Here is a 22,724-nt window from a genome sequence, read left to right on the forward strand (position 1 = left end):
CGAGATCGTGACCTGGCTGAAGTCGGACGCTTAACCGACTGCGCCACCCAGGCGCCCCTACAAAGCACAAAATATTTTAAAAAGCAAACAGTCATGGTTTTCAGATTTAAGAATTAAAACAAGAAATCCAGTAGTGTAAGACACCTGTAGTATCCAAAGTACACATCTTTATTTTTCAAAAATAATATTCTATGTACTAACATATCAATATTTTTTTATGTGATGAAAAAATTCCAACTTACTGTTTTACTCTTTTTCTACACTATGTCTAACATAAGGATTTTGGATACACGTAGTTAATTAGAGAGAAGATCTCAGGAAATAAAAGCAAGGTAGTGGAAAGCATCAGAGGGGAAGCAGGGGAAGCAAAACAGAGGTGTATTATCAAGGTCACTGCTATAGGCAGTATGGGCTCAATCTCCCCAGACCTCTTGAAACATACGAGATGCCTTCCAGGATGCTCTGTTCAAATGGTTGAGGAATGGAGGCATACATCCACTAGTTCTGTTCCTTTGCTCTAAGGTTGTCCTCAGAGGCACCAACTTTTCAGTGCCCTGGGTTTACCTGTGTCCAGGTGTAACAGGCTTCATAGCTTCTGCTTCTCTTGAAATGTAATGTGGAGATCTAAAAGCATCGGTTGTTACACATAAATCCTTTATAATTATTTAAAATAGAGGAATCACCTAAATTTGTCTTTTATGAATAAACCTATAATATTGTACTAGATTTTTTGAACGTATTCACATTTTGTTCTTTCCAACTCATTTTTTTTTTAAGTTTCTTATACAGGAAAGAAAAAAAAATCCCTTCCTTTCAGAAATCCACTTTTACTGGATATTCTAAAATTTGGTTCCTTATATGTTTACATTGTAAAATCAGATAATTTTGTTTTACAGGATTACTTTTTTTCCTTGATAATCACCAGCAACACAGAGTATGCATTAATTTATTAGTCATCTGGAACTATTATATACAACCTCTTACAATTTTTAAAAAAGAGGTATGCATAATAATTCAATTCAAATGTATGCAAATGTGGGTACCATTTTCAACCTGTTAACTGATGACCATACTATAATATATAGATCACCATTTTTCAGGTTCACTGTTTTATAATTTCTATCTTAATTTCTAGACACTACCAGATATCAAATTCTGATTTATTAATTAACTCTACATTAATTAACTCTTAATTAATTAACTCTTAAAGTTAACAAAAGATACTAAAATTATAATATACACTGATATATTACATGGAGACTAAAAGCGATTTTAATTTATTTGTAAGATAAAAATGTGAATATTTTTAAGATGGAGAAAACATGTAAATTTGACATAAATGGATAAGAACGAAGCTTTTATGAAACACATCAATTATTGCAACTTAATTTTGTTTAACATATAATTTTACTTGTTTAAACATTTTGTAGCTGAAGTAATTCATTTGATAAAAATGATATAAAATTTAGAAAGTCCAAGCTAAATGTTTTTTATTTAAAAACTAATTTTATAGAACTCTAATAGTGGTATGTAATATATTAAGTATATGGAAATGATTTCAATAAACATGACTCACTGAGATACAAAAGTGTGCCTATTGCTGTTCTGGGTGCTTTAGAACTTAGCAGTTTGGTCTTTATTTGCCCTTGACCCCTTCCCCTTCTTCTTCCATCCCCAATATAGCCACTTTTAGCAGCTCACCGTGGCTTTCATTCCACATGAGTTGTCATGTGACTCACACCAGGCTACAAACAGATCTTCCTGTAAAATATCTCCTTGAACTTTTGGTAAGATTAGACTTTTTTTTTCTTTTTTGAAATTGATAAACATAAAATGTAGATCCAGATTCGGCTGAGGTCATTTAAGGTGTTTGTTCTGCTCTATAGAGAAAAGCTACCCTTGATAAGCCAATTGTGAGAAACAGAATTTCAACAGCATCATTGGAGGACCTGGATATAGTTAGGCCTTAAGTCAAGCTATGTTCCTGGACATTCTAGTCATGTAGGACAATCCATTCTCTTTGTCTTGGCTTACTGGATCCTGATGTTGAATTGTATACCTTTTGCTTTTTGAAGTAAACTTTATTGTGGGAAATTATATACAAAATGTCTTTCTCATTCTTTAAGAATAGGATAACTAATTACTCATACTTTTATATGTACAGGCAAGTTTAAAATTTCATAATAAAGATATGCAAAACAATGAAAATTGAGAAATAAGGGATCTGTGAATGGGTTAGGGGAGGGAAATGTTAGGGGAGATAAAAATAACTCTAAGGAAGAGTATAACCTGCAGGTAGTACTATTATAAATCCAGCATCAAACAATATGTCATGTGGCAATGAAAACTAGATATCTGAACAAGCCAAATATATAGCCATATATATGTTAATGTGTATATATGTATGTGTGTATTTATATATGTAAATGTATGCTTATGCGTATATATGCATATTCATGCATATTTAGTTGATGATAATAGTTTACCTCAATTATCATATTTACTTATTTCTTTCTCACTAGTTTCTCATTTATCTGTCTTAGTGGCTGTATTAGCAGTAATGCATGTGGTTTTTTTCTTTAATATATTTTACTTTAAAATAGAGAATGCATGTATAATAGAACTAAATTTTTAATGAGGAGAGAACAGATATAATCATATAACAATATAAAAATTTGAAATATTTTGGAAACCTAGATTTTTTTAAAACTCAGATTTGTACATGTATCTCATCTGGTATTGTACAATAAATAGTGAAATTAGTGGGATCAGGAGACCCCATATCCCATCTCACCTCTAATATTAATGAAAGCTATTACACTGGATAAATCAACTAACTATTCCTAGCCTCAAATTCCTCATCTGTTACGTGGTGGGGAACAAGGTAGATGAAGATATGGTTCAACTAGATTAATGACCACCAAAATTTTTCAACCCCAAATTTCCTTTACAGTACTGTACTTATGATTTGAAATATATGTCTGCCATATTACATAGATTAGGATTACACTGATTTTGTCTTTCTTTTTTTAATTTTTATTTATTTTTTTTAATGAATTGTGGATACATTCAGAACTCTGGGTCAGAAGGGATAACATCTATCTAAGACGCTTATGATTATATTTATTTGGTTAGGCTTTATGACTGTGGTAATTTATGATTTCCATTAGGTTTCTGGAAATATTGAAAATAGCTTCTGAATTGCTGTTGAAACCTTTTAGACTCTAAGCAGTCCAGAGAACCTAGGTTAAAAATAAATGGTTTCTGGAGTGGCTGGGTGGCTCAGTTGGTTGAGTGACTGACTCTTGATTTCAGCTCAGGTCATGATCTCACAGTTGGTGAGTTTTCCAATATTAGTATAACATACATATTATGCTTCATATATGCTAATATACCACAACATAGCTTACATTCTCGATATGGTTAGTTGAGGGCATTTGTAGGAAATTCAAGCAATTTGCACTCTAAGTAGACATAGCTCTTAGCAGTAGTTGCTCTACAGTGAATTATTTAGCATACCTTGAACCTTTGATGATCTTCTTCATTCAGTAGAGTACACCAACTTCCCCACTCATGCCCATTTCATTCTTATCCCAGCAGGGGATCAGAGTTCAACCTCAGCTGCCTCAGTTATTGTGATAAGCCTTCTTTCTGTAGAGCATTGAAGAATATAAGAAAGGCTGTGGAGAAAATAATTTCAGAATACCTCCACAGCCAGGGACAAATCACCCCCTCTGTCCCCAGTCACTTGCACACAAGCGCATGCATACATTGAAGCACACTAGAGATTTTTGGTCCCTTTTCTTCTTAGTGCATCAAGTCAAAAAGAAGTCTACACCCAGGCAAAGAGGAAGTATTTTATTTTCTTACTGCAATCTACGACATGTCTAATGCTGTTTACTGTTACTAATTTACAGTTACTAATACTGTTTACTGACATTCTTGGAAGGAAACATCTACTTCCACCCTCAGGGGTATAATCGAGCACTGTGGCTCCAAGGACGCCTGTACAGTGATCCATTAAGTATGCGACCCAAAGTACATAATACTAGATAATAGTGGGTATTATGTACCAACATCGCTTAGATACCAACACCATAGCTCAAGTTAGTTTGTCATCCTCATGCCATTTCCTTGTTAAGCTTTCACTTACATAGTGAGGTCAGAGTTCAACTACAAATGTAATCACCTTTTCACATGATCTTTACAAGCTTTTTGTGGCCCTCGTTAATTTAGCATTAGTAAATATTGAAATGGTATAGCCTCAGCTAGAATTTCTTAGAGTACCTATCTTAAAAATAATTTTCTATGTTTAGTACTTATCTCTGCTGGAATAAACAAAGAGAGAGGTCCTATCAACAGACAAATACTTTATATGGTGACTTCCTTTATAGCCAATGATAAATCTTAAATCCGTATTTAGCATTTTTATTCTTCATACCATTTTTCAATCATTCCTATGTACTTTCATTTTTCCTGTCAGCTCTGGTTTTGTCACTTAGAAGAAAATGGATTATCTTTTGTTGTAACTCAGACATCAATTATAATTACTTCAATAGCGATAGTATGTTTTTCCTCAAGAAGAGCTTACAAGATGGGGAAAGCAAAAACTAATGGTCATCACTCATTCTTTTGGGCTCATTACTCAAGTAGCCATTTATTTCTAAGAGGAAAATAACATTTTCTGAGTATAATTTACATACCCAACAACTGTCGGCCTTGCATTTTGCAAAACTATGGAAAAACACTCCCTGTTTATCATTATTGAGCATGCTGGGAACTGCAGTGACATTTTATTGATTATAAATCACAAACTCCTGACGTTTAGCTCCTTTAACCCTGGTGGCTCCTTAAAAGCATGTTAAATACACTCAAGGATAGTGAACTGCTTGTTCTTACACCAAAAATCTTTGATCTAAGAGACCGATATAATAAGAGACCATAAGAACAAGCATACCTCTCCCACCTGTAATCCCTCACATCTTTAAAGACTCTCACTAATAGGAAAGGCAAAGCTGTTTTTCCTGATAAGATCCTTCCATGTTGATGATGATGGCAGGGATGCCATGGATATGAGCAAAACTTCTCTTCTTTGACTTCCCTCATGGAGGAAGATCTTCCCTTTGATATGCCATGTACAGACATAGGAAAAGAAGAGGAGTCATCATTTGTATTTTCCTTAGACAGGAGCCCATTCAGTTCTCTGCTTCCTCAGTTGTCATGACAAAAGGAAATACTCTGAGAAGAGAGCAACACTCTAAAATCCTAAGGACATGCCTAACCAGCTTATGCAAAATAAATAAATAAATGTTTAATTGTGTGTACTTACTTAGATATTATCCACATTCATACAGATTATAGCAATTGATGCTATCTGTGGGTAAAAAAAGTCATGCATATAAAATGAATGAAGGAAAAGAGACCCAGAATTATAGTATCTTTTCTAGAAGACCCGTCTTTTATAATTCACTTTAATATAAATTTATTTTTTCATTGCCAAGGTAATATAAAATGATTGATTCTTCCAACATTTATTAGGTATTAAGTATGAGGGGCTGTGTTCTTGTGATATATATCAGTGAATAAATGGGAGATCAAATCTCCTCCCCTCATGCAACTTACGTTGTAGTGAAAAGAGATTAATGATAAGCAAATACATGTTTATATATATGGAGTATATCAGACCTGTCATGTTCCCTGGACTTCACAAAGATGCCATGCTTCTAATCTCTTCTTAAAACCATTTTTCTCTGAATGGGTGCAAGCCTAAAGGCCATTAACATATCTGTAAGGACATAGGTGCTTTGGCAAATATATCCCCTCAAGTTCATTGTATGATATAGCAATTCTGGTAATCAATTACTTATGCCATTGCCTACAGATATCCCCTGATGTATTTTTTACACTACTCCTACTATTCCATGGTGATGTGGTATATATTCAATAATAGTGGTCTATACAATGTGGAAAAAAGTGCAGTAGTAGGGACATAGAAGTGTAATGAGAAATTATAACCAAGTGGAAGAGAATCACAGATCAATACATAATCACCTTAAGGAAGCCACACAATTAATCATTTGTTCAATTGCAATAAGAACCTAAAGTAAGTAGTTTCATTTTGCTTACCAGAAAACTCTACAAATACAGCCTAAAAGAGGATCAGTCTAAAATAATGAAATGGGATTATAGATTATCTTTTTAAATATTTACTTTTTCTTTAAAATGAATTTATTAATATTAATGACTATGCCAAAAATCATGATTGTCAAAATATTTATATATTAAATTGAATTATTTAATTTTAGTACATTTCATTTAAAAGTAATATGTTAGAACTGGGCAAAAAAAACCCGAAAAACACTTTCCCAGGTAGCAGAAATGCAAAAGATGGAAATAGTGTGTAAGATTAACAGATACCTAGAGAAAAAGTGCTAAGTGCCATATCATGGCACCGAATGCTAGGGAAGTAGAGTGGGAGGGATCATTTCTGGTTGTCTGTTGAAAAAGGTAGAATTTGAGATTAAGTATATGATACTTATAGGCATTATCTATGATAACTGTTTTAGTTTTCTGTTGCCTTATAGCAACATAGTGACTTAACACACTTTTTAAAATCACATCATTTCTCTGGGTCAAGAATTTGGGCAAGGCCAGCACATACATACAAATAAGATGTTGGCTGGTTACATTCTTATCTGGAGGCTCAATGGGGAAAGGATCCAGTTCTAAGTTCATTTAGGCTATTGGGGGAATCCATTCCCTTAGATCAAATGCTTGAGGGTTCGTGTTTTTGCTGGCTACTGGGTGGGGGCTGCTCCTAGACCTTCGTTTTCCTGAAATTTCTAGAGGCCATCTGCAGTCCCTTGCCATGGAAGTTCTCCATCATGGTTGCTTATATTAAATCTCTTGTCCTTGTCTACTAAGGCACATTATATAGCATGATATATAGCCTAACAAAGATGGCATGTTATCTCTTTTGCCATATTCATTCATTAGAAGCCAGTCGCTAGGACCAGTCTGCACCAAGGGCAGAGGATTACATAGGAACATGGGCACGAGAAAGTGGGAAATCACTGTGGGTCACAGTGGGATCTATTTTCCGAAGTAACAAATGACCCCCAAAATTTTACTAACTTACAAGAAACATTTATGTCTTGCTTACCGTACATGTTGGTGTCTACCACAGCTGGTATGTGATGCCACTGCAAATGTCTTATCTCAGGATTCAGACTGATGAGGAGCCCATCTTTGGAAGGTACCATTTGTATAGTAGAAGAAGAACAAGAGACCTGATAGAAAATTTTGACTCATTCTTAAAATGACTACTCAAGTATAATGTATAAGCCCATTCTTATCCCATTGGTCAGAGAACATCACAAGATAATAGGAAGGGATATATAACACCCTTGAAAGCAAAGGAAGGAACATCTGTTTGAGAACGATAGGCCAATCTACTGCACTTTGAAGTGAAGATATGAGGGGCGGTTTCAGGGCAGTCATAGAATTGGTAATCCATAGTGTGTGTGTGTGTGTGTGTGTGTGTGTGTGTGTGTGTATGGTGTGTGTGTATGTGTGTATATATATATATATATATGGTATATGGTATATATATATATGGTGGATATATGGTGTATATATGGTGTATATATACACCATATATATATGATCTAAAGGTTTCCATTTGCAAGAAATTTATAGAGTGTAGGTTGAAAACTGTGGTTATTTTGAGTCTTTGCATTTTCAGCATTTTTACATTCTTAGCATTATAACTGTTTCTCCCAAACCACCTTTCAAACACTGAATTTAAAAACATACACCTGCTGATGAACACTTCCAATTTATTTGGATGAAAATCCTGCCTTGTAGAGCAGGAGGCAAATCTTTTTTTTTTTTATTTTTTTTAACATTTATTCATTTTTGAGAATCAGAGAAAGACAGAGCATGAGTGAGGGAGGGGCAGATAGAGAAAGGGAGACACAGAATCTGAAGCAGGCCTCAGGCTTTGAGCTGTCAGCACAGAGACTGACATGGGGCTTGAACAACCATGTACCGCAAGATCATGACCTGAGCTGAAGTCAGATACTTAACCAACTGAGCCACCCAGGCACCCCTACAGTAGGCAAAACTTAAGTGTTATTGTCTTCTTTCTTTAATAGCATTTACCTATACAGTTATCTTAATATTTGTTGCTTTTTAAGGTTTTATATAAAATTAATACAAAAAAAGATTAAGGCAATCTTTGTAAATTTTGCACAATCAAAACAAAAATGGATATAGCTGGAAATTCTGGATAAGTCTAACCTTGTATTTATGTTGGCTGTGTGGGCATTCAGTTGTGAAGGACAAGAACAAAATTTTAAAATGTAAAGAATAGGTTTAAAAGCAATATGTAATTGATGATTTCATTTGCATTTTTTTACGTCTTTAGGACCTTCTCACTTTTTGCAACTTATTATCTGATTAATTTTTGCAGCCACCATTCATTTATTCAACAAGTTCACTGAGCAACTAACATGAAGTAGATACTGTTCTAAACCCTGGAGATAGAACAGTGAATAAAACATTTAAAAATCTCTAACTTCTTGGAGCTTAACTCTAGTGGTAAATAATTATAAGTGCTCCATATAAATTATGTTGGATAATGTTAATTTATTAGAGACACATAAAATATGAAGGGGTAATATGGAAGGTTGGAGGTAGTTGGAATTTTACATCATGATAGAGAAGGGCTTACTAAAGTATATGGCATTTTAGTAAAGACCTAAATGAGGTGATGGAGCCATTTAGCTCTCTGGGGGAAGAGGATGGATGCAGAGAGTTCAGTGAATACACACTTAAATATGCTACACAGTGAAACGCTTGTAGAAAATCAGCAGGTGCTCCTAGACCTAAATGATTTAAAATGTATTAAAACTTTTTGAGATGGAATAAATAAGAGCTGTCCATTTGGAAAATGCATCTGGCAATATCATATGCAATGTTATCAAAGTAGAAAGTATAGATTAAAACAAAAAAACAAAAACAAAACAAAGCAAAACAAAAAACCCGGTAATAGAACTCTATAGCAATCTAGGCAATAAGTGGTAAATTGTAGCAGACATTATTAGTTGGGTGCTAAAGAGCTTTATTCCTTTTTTCTCCTGAGATAATCAACTTTTTGTTGAGTGTTCCAATCTCCCCATCCCTTAACTGAAGAAAAGATGGCACTATTCCTAACTTAAGGGTTAAATTCTGATTGGTTAAGTCTTCTGCCAATGGTTAATTTAGTAGTGGAAACGTGACCTATTTCTGCCAAATGGGATTAAGACAAATTTTCTGAAGATTTCTGGTTTATGAAGATTTTCTGGTTCCCTGAGTGCCTAGGCTAGGGTAGACTGGGTTGTTCCCCATAACACGCCCACTCCCCTCCTAAAGCAGAGTGGCAGCCAAGCCTGGCCCTAAGCCAGGAGCCGCCTCCATTCCCTGGCCATGGTCCTTGCAGGTTCCCGGTTGCTCTGGATTCCTGCTACTACTAATGGTTCTTGGCAGCTGCCCACCCAGGGCTCTACTTCAGACCCACAAGTGTCCAGCAAGTACACAGAGGGTAAGCAGCCTATCCAGAAAGGACCCATCAAAAAACATGCTTGTCTGTCCTAGAGTCTGAAAAGCCTCACTTCCACCTTGAGATTGGTCGGTCTTCTGTGTGTCAGGGAGGCTCTCAGGCCAGGTCACTTTAAAAAAAAATTATTTATTTTTTAGAGAGAGAAAGTGACAGAGTGCTAACAGGGGCAGGATAGAGAGGGAGACACAGAATCCAGGCTGTCAGCACAGAGCCCTAGTTAGGACATGAACCCACAAACTGAGATCATGACCTGAGCCAAAGTTGGACGCTTAACTGACAGAGACACCCAGGTGTTCCCCACATTTCATTTTCTACCAAACTATGCCAAGGGAGGGTTGCTCCCCCCAGTGCACAGCTTCCAGGCTGTTCTGTGATGTGAGGCCACAAGGCAAGTCACCCAGAGTACCCCATCTGGATTGGGATGGTCCAGACAAAGCAGACAGCATGATTCCAACAGAAATAAGGCTTACAACTGGGCAAATGTGAAGGAAAAAAATATGTAGGAAAAAAGATGAAAGATACAGAAAGAAGTATTCTTGCCTCTATTTCTAATGTATCTTGGGATGCTCAGACCATTTTTCATTTATGATGGGAGCAAGCCACAGGGACAAAATTTTAATATATGGTGAATTGTGAAAATAAAAACCACAAGAAACTGAACATGTATTGATGTTACTGAGATGTAGTACTCAATAACCTTAGAATTGCCACAGTTCAGGGCTTTACTTAAATTACATTATAATACTTTCTTATTGGAACCATTGGATTTGAGTTCTTTGTCTTACAGCTTAAAGTCTTCTAACTGAAAAGTAAAGAAGGTGATAAGACAATAGAGTAGAGTAGGAGTGGGGATAAACAGAATGGGTATTGAGGTAGCTTAAATATATTGGGAGGTTTCCATCTAGTAGTCCTTATTTTGACCATTTGACAGGTATTAATCCTCACAACCACTCTGAGAAATAGGCTAAATTTCCTCTTAAAATGCATCCTTTATTTTCCTTGGCATTAAGTTATTGCTTGAACATGACTGACCTTAAAGGAACTACACTTCTCAGGCTTTCTTGCAGGCAGGACTTGTGATGTGATTGCATGTTAAAGCAGTGTGGATGGAATTGATGCGAGACCTTTCCAGCCTTGACCTATAAAAATCTTCACCATGATGCTGCCCCATGACCTTTCCTACTGACACGTGGCTAACCTTGAAAACAAATTTTGGAAATGGCAATGCCACCAATATCCTGTATTATTTTTTAAAAATTTCTTTATAATTTTTATTTTTTTAAATATTTTTAATGTTTATTTTTTTGAGAGAGACAGAGAGACAGAGTGCAAGCAGGGGAGGGGAAGAGAGAGAGGGAGACAGAATCAAAAGCAGGCTCCAGGCTCTGAGTTGTCAGCACAGAGCCCGATGCGGGGCTGGAACTCACAAACCATGAGATCATGACCTGAGCCAAAGTCGGTTGCTCAACCAACTGAGCCACCCAGGTGCCCCAAATTTCTTTATTTTTTTTTTTATTTTTTTTAACGTTTATTTATTTTTGAGACAGAGAGAGACAGAGCATGAACAGGGGAGGGGCAGAGAAAGAGGGAGACACAGAATCTGAAACAGGCTCCAGGCTCTGAGCTGTCAGCACAGAGCCCGACGCGGGGCTTAAACTCACGGACCGTGAGATCATGACCTGCGCCAAAGTCAGACGCTTAACCGACCGAGCCACCCAGGCGCCCCAAGTTTTTAAGATTATTCATTTATTTTGAGAGAGCAAGAACGAGAGCAAGAGAGTACAGGCTTATGAGTTGGGGAGTGGCAGAGAGAAAGAGAGATGGAAAGAGAGAGACAATCCCAAGCTCTGTGCAGTCAGCCAGGGCCTGATGCAGGGCTCGATCTCACAAACCACAAGATCTTGACCTGAGCCAAAACTGAGAGTCAGATGCTCAACCTACTGAGCCGCCGGGCACCCCAACATCCTATATTTTTGAATGTCTGCATTGGGAAAACATCATGGTGACCTGCTAGCACACTCTTAGTACTTGCTAAGTACATTCACGGGAGCAAGAAATAAACTTTTATCTAGCAACAGTTAATGTTCTATTGTATTTGGGTCTCTGTGTGTGTGTGTGTGTATATATATATACACACACACACACATATATATACATATATATATACATATATATGTATATATATATGTATACAGTTGTTTTCATATAGTTGTTCTATATGATATAATTATTATGTAATTGGGGATTGGAAACTGAGGTATGTGTGTTTGTGTGTGTGCATGTGTGTGTGGTGTGAATGTGTGTATGAGAGAAAGCGCAATCCTGTTGGATTTGGTACTGAAGTGATATTATAATAAAATGATTGGAAACATTTCTGCTTTTTCTTTGCTCTGGAACACTTTAAGTGACTTTGAGATTATTTTCTTAATATTTTATAGAAATCTCCTGTGAAATATCTTCTTGATAACTTCAAGAAGTTTTTAACAACTATTTTTAACAACTGTTCTGTTTAAATTTTACATCTCTTTGGAGATCATTTTCTTGTTTTCCTTATTTTTTAAAATTTGTTATTATTTATTTTTGAGAGACAGAGACAGAGTCAAGCAGGGGAGGGAAGGGGTAGAGGGAGACACAGAATCCAAAGCAGCCTCCAGGCTCTGAGCTGTCTGCATGGAGCCTAATGCAGGGCTCAAACTCAGGAACCTGAGCCAAAGTAAGACCTTTAACCTGCTGAGCCACCCAGGTGCCCCTTGCTTTGCTTTTTCATGATTAGGCATTGCATCCAGAATGGATTGTTTAGATCTGAGTATGAGTCTCAAACAAGATCTTCCCTTCTGTCTATGGTTGATTTATCCATGATCTTTGTAGGTGTGTGTGTATTTTTGTGCCTGCTATTTGTGTCAGTTAATGATTTAGCTATTTTATTTTGCTTTTGACTGACAAGTATTTAAGTTTATTCTGTTTCCTTCTCTATTTTCACTTTCAGATTTCTTAAATCAGATCGTCCTACCTTTGTAAGGTTTATTTTTGTTCTATTTCTGATAAACATTGAATTTGAGTATTCATTAATTTAATAATATGAAAATACTACACTCCATACTTTCTTACAACTTCTTATCTAATTTGTTTTCACATCGTTTTCATTATCCTGATTTCAGCTTCATTTTGATTTCCTTTTTGATAGGAGAGTTAAGGTTTTCTTCAAGGTGTTTTAAAACAGTTTTGTTTATTTGCTGATTGAGTGTGTTGTTGTTGTTATTTTGCATTAACCTCTAGTTTTATTACGTTATTCTCTATACTTTTCAACAATACTTGGGCATCTCTAAAATTTAACTGAAAGCAAAATAAGTTTGAAGATTATTCTTTAGGTACTTGAAAAGAAGGTATACCATCTGTTTTCAAACCAGAATCTGATGTATACCAGTCATTTTTACCACAATGTAAAACTTTGTTTTAAGGACTTTAATTATCTGATCTTATATGATCTGAACAATAATCTCATGATATAGATACTTTTATCCTCAGAATTAAGTAAATTGCTCCAGTAAGTGTTAAATGTCTTCTGATAAACTCCAAGTTCTCTATTCCTATTCTGTGCCACCTTCTACAAATCTACATTCAAATTTCCTGTTACTCTTTCAAAGGGATTTACAGTCACTGTTAGTCTGTGAAATACTTTTACTCATTATGATTGCTTGTGTTTTCCAATCATCATGCTGGAATTCTAATCCAATTTGATTAGCCTAGATGTTAGGTTATAATCAGTTGTTCCTACCATAGGTTACCCTTTACCTAAAGCAAGGGAGGGGCTGCCCTATTAAATTATCATGAGAACTGATGTTTGTAATGCCAATTACTAAATCATTTCATTTAAGTTAGCTAGAACTCTGCTATTTGGTGTAGATTTGAATATATTTATTGCAAGAAATGTCTTCTATTCATTATAGGAATTCGTTATTTAAAAAGATTAATTTTGTTTTATCTATTAGGATCAAGTGCAAAATTGTTCATTTCAATGTGGTTTCTGGCTATCAATTCATTGTTTGGCTCACTGTTCTTATAAATGCTAAAGGGTGCCACAGTAGTTTGAACCTTTCCTTTCCTTTTGGAATGTTCTGTGTTTTTATTTTCTCCTTAAGTCTGCCCTTTCTAGAGGCACCTGGATAGCTCAGTCAGTTAAGCATCTGACTCTTGATTTCAACTCAGGTCATGATCTCATGGTTTGTGAGTTCGAGCCCCATGTCACACTCCACACTGACAGTGCAGAGCCTGCTTGGGATTCTCTCCCTCCCTCTCCCTCTTCCCCATCCCTGCTCATTCTCTCTCTCTCTCTCTCTCCCTCTCTCTCTCTCTCTCTTTCTCAATAAACAAACTTAAAAAAAAATCTGGCCCCTCTAATTCTATTCCATTACTCAATATAGGTTGATGTGATATTGAAAAGACAGATAGAATTGAAATACCTATCATATACGTAAGATATGATACGTAAGAGATTCACTTTTCTGGAACTTGGTTTCCCCATTTAAAAATCATGATAATAAAATCACTTTATGTGTTTGGGAACTACATTGTATACATTAGGCACTCAGTAAAATTAAAAAACTGTCTCCCTTATAAATCAGGCCGTATCTATTAAGAAGCCCATTAAAACTGAATAGGCCAAGTTTTTGTCTACCCTGTTCCAATCCTGATTTCCACCTGCAGTAGAAAACAATATCCTTCTGTATTTAAGCTGTAGTGCTAAGCAGGGTGTACCAAGCATGCAAGGAGCTGGAAACCATTTCCTCTCATCCAACAGTAAAGTTCATATGTGTGTGTATATATATATATATATATTTTTTTTTTTTGCCAAGTGGCAATGATTAGATGATCCATATCTTGACATAAATTAAGAATGCCTTGACTAAGATCCCCAAATGCAAATCAGCTCTGAAATAAATGATTCAGAACCCAGAAGTACCTGTCTTATAAGATTACAAAGTTAGTTATGTCTAAATCTGACCACAGGATTTCTGGGTAAGTCCGAATTTTTGCCAGCAAAGATTGTCATTGAAGAGGACGTTTAAGCACACATTAAATAGCCTAAAATATTATTAAAAAATACGAGTGCCTAGGTTACTCTAATATGCTTCCAGGTTTATGAGAACCATTGACATACAGTATATCATTTATTCTTTGCAAGACTCAATGAGGTCATTATTAGTATACCCACTTTTCAGATGAACAAAGGTCAGACAAGAGAGATGTACTCCAGGTCACATAAATCTAGTGGCTAGTGAAAGCTGAGAGCATGATTTCAGTTTTCTTATTCCAGAACCTCTCAAGTGGAGGGTGTCTTTTATACTTTAGGATTATATTGAGAAGCCCTGTCCTTGAAGTAACTTAGAAAATATATCACCATCTGAAAATTGAGTGTGGAATAAGCCAGAACACAAAAGTACAAAGCAACTTTAAAAGAAAAACAAAAAAAAACAAAAAAACAAAAAAACAAAACAAAACAAAACAAAAAGACTCTAAAGCCAGCAAGAATTGAGCTTGGATAGAAGTGCTAATATAATAAAACATTAATGGGGACTTTTCTTTCCAGCCAAAGAAATTGCTGTAGAGTGAATGTGTGTCCCTTCAAAATTCTTATCTTAAATTTTAAAGCCCAATGTTTTGGAATTTGGAGGTTAGGCCTTTGGAGGTGTGTCATGAGGGTGGAGCCTTTATAAATGAGATTAATGCCATTATAAAAGAGACCCCAGAGAATCTCCTTGTCCCTTCCGCCATGCAAAGACACAACAAAAATGTGGCCATCTGCCAACCAGAAAGTGAAACTTCACCACATACCAGTTCTGCTGGTGCCTTGATCTTGGACTTCCCAGCCTCCAGAAATGTGAGGAGTAAATTTTTGTTGTTTATGAGCCACCCTGTCTATGGTATTCTGTGATAGTACCCCAGGCAGACTAAGATAGAAACACAAGGTGGAAATAGTCACAGATAAACTTTGTGCCGGTTTATCAATGTTCAAGAAGAAAGTCTACTAACCTTCCAAATCCAGGTAAAGGAAATATTCATAGTGAATAGAGGAAAAGCCATGTGCTTATTTCAGCCTTTTCAGTGATATAACAAACACCAGAAAATTATATATATTTTTTATTTATTTATTTATTTATTTATTTATTTATTTACTTACTTATTTAGAGCACAAGTAAGCATGACCGGGGGGGGGGGGGGGGTTGGGACAGTGGCAGAGGCAGAGGGAGAGGGACAGCAGGTTCTTTGCCCAGTGAGGATCCCAACACAGGGCTCAGTTTCAGGAGTGTGAGATGGTGACCTGAGCCAAAATCAAAAGTTAGATGCTTGGACCTACTGAGCCACCCAGCTGCCCCTCCTTCTATTTTATTGTATTTTTTAGAAAACTCTAATCTTCTGATTGTAATTTGTTTTTTCATATATAAAATGTAATTGATTCAAATGTTAGTTTCTCTCCAATGTGATGAGTCATTTAACGTCAGGTATCATGTTTGTTTCCCTTGGCATTTGTATTGTTCATTATCGATGTATAGATTGTCTTTCAGGTTTTCTATCAGGAATTTTTACTTTTGCTAATCTGAGGTTGGCATGTCTGTCTTACAGAATCCTTAGTGATTACTCAAATCTCATTTTAATTGTGTTAAAAAAAAGACTGAAATCTCTTACATTTAGCTCATAAAATTATTAGTTGTGTGGCATAGTGGCATCATTTTACCTTTCTGTCAGAATGCATTGCAGAAGTCTGAATAAACTGAATAATCATTCAGTTCTCATTAACTTAATATAGTTAAAGTATTACTTTTTTTTTCACCTATCAAAATGACAATGATTAAAGCAAAGCCTCATTGCTGATGAGGCTGTAGTGAAACAGACATTCATAAGCTTTTGGCGGCGGTGTAAATTGGTAAGTCTCTAGAAGTGAGTTTGTTTCAGGTATCACAGACTTTACTTTCTGTTCTCTAACCCCATAATCATTATAAGATACACTATTACTTTTTCCATCAATTTAAGTTTAAACAATATAATCGTTGAGCTAGATAAGATAGCTATAGCTATGGATATAAATACAGATGATACAGGTATAAATACAGATATAAGTATAGATAGAGATATAAAGTATAGATCAAAGTAATTTAAGACACATAAATCTCAACACTGCCATCTCCAGGTCATTCTTTGGGTGCCTAAGGGAATACATTTGAGCAAAATTGGTCTAGGAATGAAATAAAACAATTAAAGAATGAAATATATCTAAAGTGATATATCTCACACCATGCTGTGATTATCTCAAACAACCAGATCAAAGAGAAGCAATTAGCAAATAGAGAACAGTAAAGTCCAGCCTTAAAGTGGAGGCTCGTTTTCCACTTGTAAGGAACTATTCCATCAGGGGCAACTGAATGGCTCACTTGGTTAAACATCTGACTCTTGATTTCGGCTCAGGTCATGATTTCAAGGTTCGAATTTGAGCCTGGTGTCTGCACTATCAATGCAGAGACTGCTTGGGATTCTCTCTCCCTACTTCTCTCCCTGCCCTGCCCCTTCTCTCTCTCTCTCTCTCTCTCTCTCTCTCTCTCTCTCTCTCTCTCTCTCTCTATCATTCTCTCTCTCAGAATAAATAAACTTAAAGCTATACTGAATGTCTTCTTGTGCTAATTATTTTTTTTTCCTACTTCCCTTAGATTTGCCAATAAGGAAATGTTATCAGGAACTAATAGACTCCCATAAAATTATTTACACAAGGTTCTATAGCTGATAAGTTGAGGAGCCAGAACTGGAATGCAGGTCTCTTGATTCATTATCTGGTGGGATTTTTTTTTTTTTTTAAGTTCGAACATTTTGTTTCCTTGTATATATGCCGTAATATATTTTTTAAAATATTTTGTTCATTGCAAAACAAATTACATTTCTTGTTCTTTAACAGAATTATGCTCACTGGGGACATTTATGTGCAATGATGTAGTAATCTAGCATTGTACTGTAGATCATGTTATAGTTTTCATGTCTCTAGCAACAGACCTCAAGGCTGAAAAGCTAATCATTTTGTGTAATTATTCAACCCCAGGGCATCTCTGTGGGAATCATCCAAAGTAACTGGTTAATTACAGGGATACTTGAAGACCAGAACTGAATGAAAACACCAGGGAATGAGTCAAACTTTGCTGATAGTGGCATAACTATTTAATACCAGGGCCAATGGGACTTTTGTCAAAGAACCTGTAGGGAAGATTTGATACCAAAGTTATAAACTGGTGATTGAAAGCAAAAATGACAGATAATTCCAAATGCCCATTCTATAATAGGAGAACAACTTTCTTAATGGAAGCAACATGTACCTCTTTGTTAGTGTCACACACAAGAATACTTTCCATTCTTTTACTAACCTTGTCAATAATATTCAAGGTATAATTGCCAAACATCGACTGCATATGTAAAGGTTGCTAGTTTTAACCCCCTGACTTGAACCATTTAAACTTTCATATGAGAAGGAACCCTTCATACACGCAAAGAGGGTTAGGATGATGGAGAAAAATTAATATTTCAGCCTCTATCTGATGGGTGTTTTTTCTGATAATGTTTCAATAATAATTTACTATGATAGTAATAATTTGCTAAAATTTGAGGTTCAAACTATCTCAGAGGCTTGCTATTATTTTCCCATTGAGGTGGTGTCATGAAAATGAAAATAATTAAACTTATGTATATGATTATAATCTCTTTGCTAATTTCTATTTTGTTTTCCATGAAATCAGTTCTTTTTAATTACTCTTTGACCTTATGTGATCAAAGCCTACAGGGAACACTGACAGTTATAGGCACTAGTTTCATTGTGTGTTCTTTTCCCACATTCAAAATATACCATGATTTGAAAAATATTTTGAGTATATTCCACTTATTATATGTAATGTACAGTGAAAGATTAGAATTACTATATAAAAATAATCCTTCAAAATGTCTGTGTTGGTGTGATTTTTAGTTTTAGGGTTTCGGTTTTGTTTTGTTGTTTACTATGGCCTTATCAGTTGCATTTGTTATTAATTGTATACGTTCCAAATTGTGTGAGAATAAAAAGCTCTTTACAATTTTATTTATTTTAACTTACTCATTTGAAAATGAGACATTGACTGATGTCAACAATAATTTATACTAGAACCGTAAATAAGAAGTTAAGACCATATTGTCTCTCAACCTCCTATATTTCATAGGTTCACTTCCACAAGGAGCCAACAGTAACCAATCTGCAGCATTTTCAGAGGGGAGAGAAGTGAAAATGTGCCCACTTTTATAAAAATAAAATTGAAACCGATAGTCTAGAGTCTTCTAAAATTCAACAACCCTAATTTTTAGAACACCAAGGGGAAAAAAAGATTCATATTATGTTACCCTTTATGAGAAGACAGTGTGATAATTGAAAATAGATCATCAGATCCAGTACAGCTCTTTTCCACTTTCTATGGGGTTACATCCTGAAAAACCCACTGCGAGTTGAAAATACTGAAGTTGAAAATGCATGTAACACACTTAACCTACCAAACATCCTAGCTTAGCCTCACCTACCTTAAACATGCTGAGCAGTTACATTAGCCTACCGTTGGGCAAAATCATCTAACACAAAGCCTATTTTATAATACAGTGTTGAATAGCTCATGTATTTTATTGAATACCACACTGAAAGTAAAAAACAAAACAAAACAAAAATGAATGGTTATATGGGTGCAACATGGTTGTAAGTACATCATTGGGTTACCCCTGTGATTGAATAGCTCACTGGGAGCTGAGGCTTGCTTCCACTGTGTAGCAGCAATGAGAAGATTGTACAGTACTGCATATTGCTAGCCTAGGAAAAGATCCAAATTCAAAGTATGATTTCTACCGAATGCCTATCACTTTCACACCATTGTAAAATCAAAAAATCTTAAGTCAGGGACCATGTGTATAAGGTGTTTTTAATAAACATTCACAGAATTTTAGAAATGAGGGCTCTAGATAGATCTCAAGGTTTGTCATGTGTACTGTAACAGACAGTCATAAAATAAGGATATTAAAATATTGAGCAGAAGTTGCCTTCCCATGTTACTATAGAAATAGCTAGATTTATTTGGGAGAGTTTCACTTATATAGTGAAACAGGGTTTATAAAAGCCCATATGTCAGTAGCAGTTAGATTATGGTAATGAACAGGAAAAATTATCATGCGAAAGAGTATATTCTTATTTGGCCTTACTGTCTCTGGAAGGGTTCAATTATAGTTAAGAAACAAATTCATTTAAAATTTCAATGGGTGATTTAAGGGGTCCCTGGGTGGCTCAGTTAGTTGAGCATCCAACTTTGGCTCAGGTCGTGATCTCCCAGTTCGGGGACTTGAACCCCACATCAGGCTTTGTGCTGACAGCTCAGAGCCTGGCACGTTCTTCGGATCCTGTGTCTCCCTCTCTCTCTCCCCCTCCCACTTGCGCTCTGTCTCTCTCAAAAGTAAACATTAAAAAAATAGAAAAAAAATAAAAATTAAATTGCAATGGGTTATTTAAGAAAAACAGAAAAATGAAAAATGACTCTGAATCTCTGGCAGTTCTCTATCACCAACATTTATTTATGGATTCTCAGGTGAAGATGGACTACCACCCTTTCCTTAGTCCTCTGAGGGAAGAAACAGAAAAGAAAAAAAACAACAACAACAAAAACCTACAAAAGTAGTTCCTGGTCTTTAGGAATTTTAGTTAGTTGGATAGAGTTCATGCATTAACATATATTAAGTTCACTTACTATTAAATACAAATGCTCAAGGAAATTAAGACACCAGAAATGAAATAGGCAAATGTTCATTAAAAATAGGTCAAATGTTAGGGCGCCTGGGTGGCTCAGTCGGTTGAGTGTCCGACTTTGGCTAGATCATGATCTCATGGCTTGTGAGTTTGAGCCTCTTGTTGGGCTCTGTGCTGACAGCTCAGCCTGGAGCTTGCATCAGATTCTGTGTCTCCCTCTTCTCTCTGCCCCCCCGCCTCAAAACTAAACATTAAAAAAAAAAAGAAATAGATCAAATGTTGAGTAAGAATAGGTTAGTTTGGGCAAAACTAAGGATTAGATTAATGGCAAATTTAACTACCGAATTTATTTCCTTCTTTATTTTTTGAGCTAATCTTTTACATAATGAAATAATAAATTACTTAGCACCTGTAGAGTATATATAATCTTGTCCTTACCTACTTTTCACCAGTCATTTGCACAACTCAAGGACTGCTCTCCTAAGTGCTGCTAACATCTAATACTTTGCACTTCCCTGACAAGAAGTTGGTTCTCAGAATTATGTGGCTTCAGTCATGTCATTGTTCTCTGGAATACCCTAAAGCACTTGAGGCAAGAGAAAAGAATGAGACTGTAGTTCTCATTCTGATGAAAGATGACTGTGATCTCAACTAAGTAAGAATAGGCAGATGTGGGTGGATTTGAGAAAGGGAACAAAGGGGAAAAATCAAGAATCAGGGTTTAACCGCATATGACAGATGATAAAGACTTGGGCATCTGGGTTGGTAATTGTGCTGTCAACAGAGATTGACAAAAAATACGACACATTTTGGAGGTGATGATGAGATGAGTTTGGCCCAATGTATTGAAAGACTTAATGGTAAAATAAAATGCAAAATTTATGGTAAATTTATGGCAAATATTTCTGGTAAATTCAGTAGACAGCTGGAGACATGCATATGACATGAAAGAAAGAGATGGAAATTGTGAATCCAGATATGTGAGAAATTCATATGGAGATGATAACCAAGACTTCTTGCGTGACTTGAGCCACTTGTTACTCTTTAGTACACTTACACATTTATAAGTATGCCTATTTCATTGGTGTCAATGGGTCAAACCTCAAGGATGGAAAAACTTACATTAATATATGGATTTGAATATTTTCATGATGCCAGGCTCGTGGTAGACTCTTAATGTGTATTTCCTGTATTTTTTTTCTTATACATTTAAGATAACTTGGTTAGATTCAAAGGTAAACATTGGCGGTATTGAATGTGTAGACTGCTTATAAAAAGATAAAGGGGTGTGTGGGTGGCTCAGTAGGTTTAAGTGTAGGACTTCAGCTCAGGTCATGATCTCGCGGTTCTTGGGTTTGAGCCCCATGTCGGGCTCTGTGCTGACAGCTCAGAGCTTGGAGCCTGCTTCCGATTCTGTGTTTTCCTCTCTCTGCCCATCCCCTGCTTGTGCTCTCTCTCTCTGTCTCAAAAATAAATAAACATTATAAAAATTAAAAAAAAAGAGACAGGTATGCTTCTCTGTACATATTATTCAGAATCTCTACAAAGAACAAAAAATATATAGGCATCTTTATAATATACTCATTCAGCAATCATTTTGAGTAATTGTTTACAATGTACTGTGTCAGGACAAAATTTTTTATTCAAACTCTCAAGATATATGGGAGATACAAGGACTTACAATATTTTGGAAGGTTGCCAAATAGAAGATCTTTTTTTCTGGCGACAGATTTTTGTTACTTATAAAAACAATATTTTAATTACTTTACCTCATGTCTCTAATCTTTCATCTTCACTATGTGGTTTTCATTATATAGTTGCTGAAAAATGGATGAATGAATGAATAATAAATGAATGAACTCCAAAAAAAAAAGTGGTGGTCTTCAAATTCAGAGATCTCCCATAATAAGCTGACAAGTTTTACAGAATTATTTTAGCCTCGATTCCTTTTCTTTGTAAAATGAATTTAGACAAGCCAATCTATTGCTTTCAGATATAAAATAGTAGATTCTACTTTTTGCATAAAATGTGTACTTCTCATTTGCAGAGCTAAAAATGCCAAGGACATAATTGCCATAATGCTTGGTTTCCTTAGTTTTCTTTTCCACCTATCAGTGAACCTTTATAGACAAGGGTGGTTTTCTATCCATATTCATCTTGAGGCACCTAACATAATGCCTCCTGCATGATAGGTAGAGAATGTATGTTTGACAAATCATTTTTGCAAAGAAAAAAGTAAATTAACCCAGAGCACAGAATGTATGCTGTGATTAGAATTTCACCGTTGCAGTGGATGGCATTTATGTGTTTCTTTAACATATTTGTTGAGAATATACTGTATAG

Source organism: Panthera tigris, chromosome D1 (genome assembly GCF_018350195.1).
Source record: "Panthera tigris isolate Pti1 chromosome D1, P.tigris_Pti1_mat1.1, whole genome shotgun sequence".
Classification (NCBI taxonomy): Eukaryota; Metazoa; Chordata; class Mammalia; order Carnivora; family Felidae; genus Panthera; species Panthera tigris.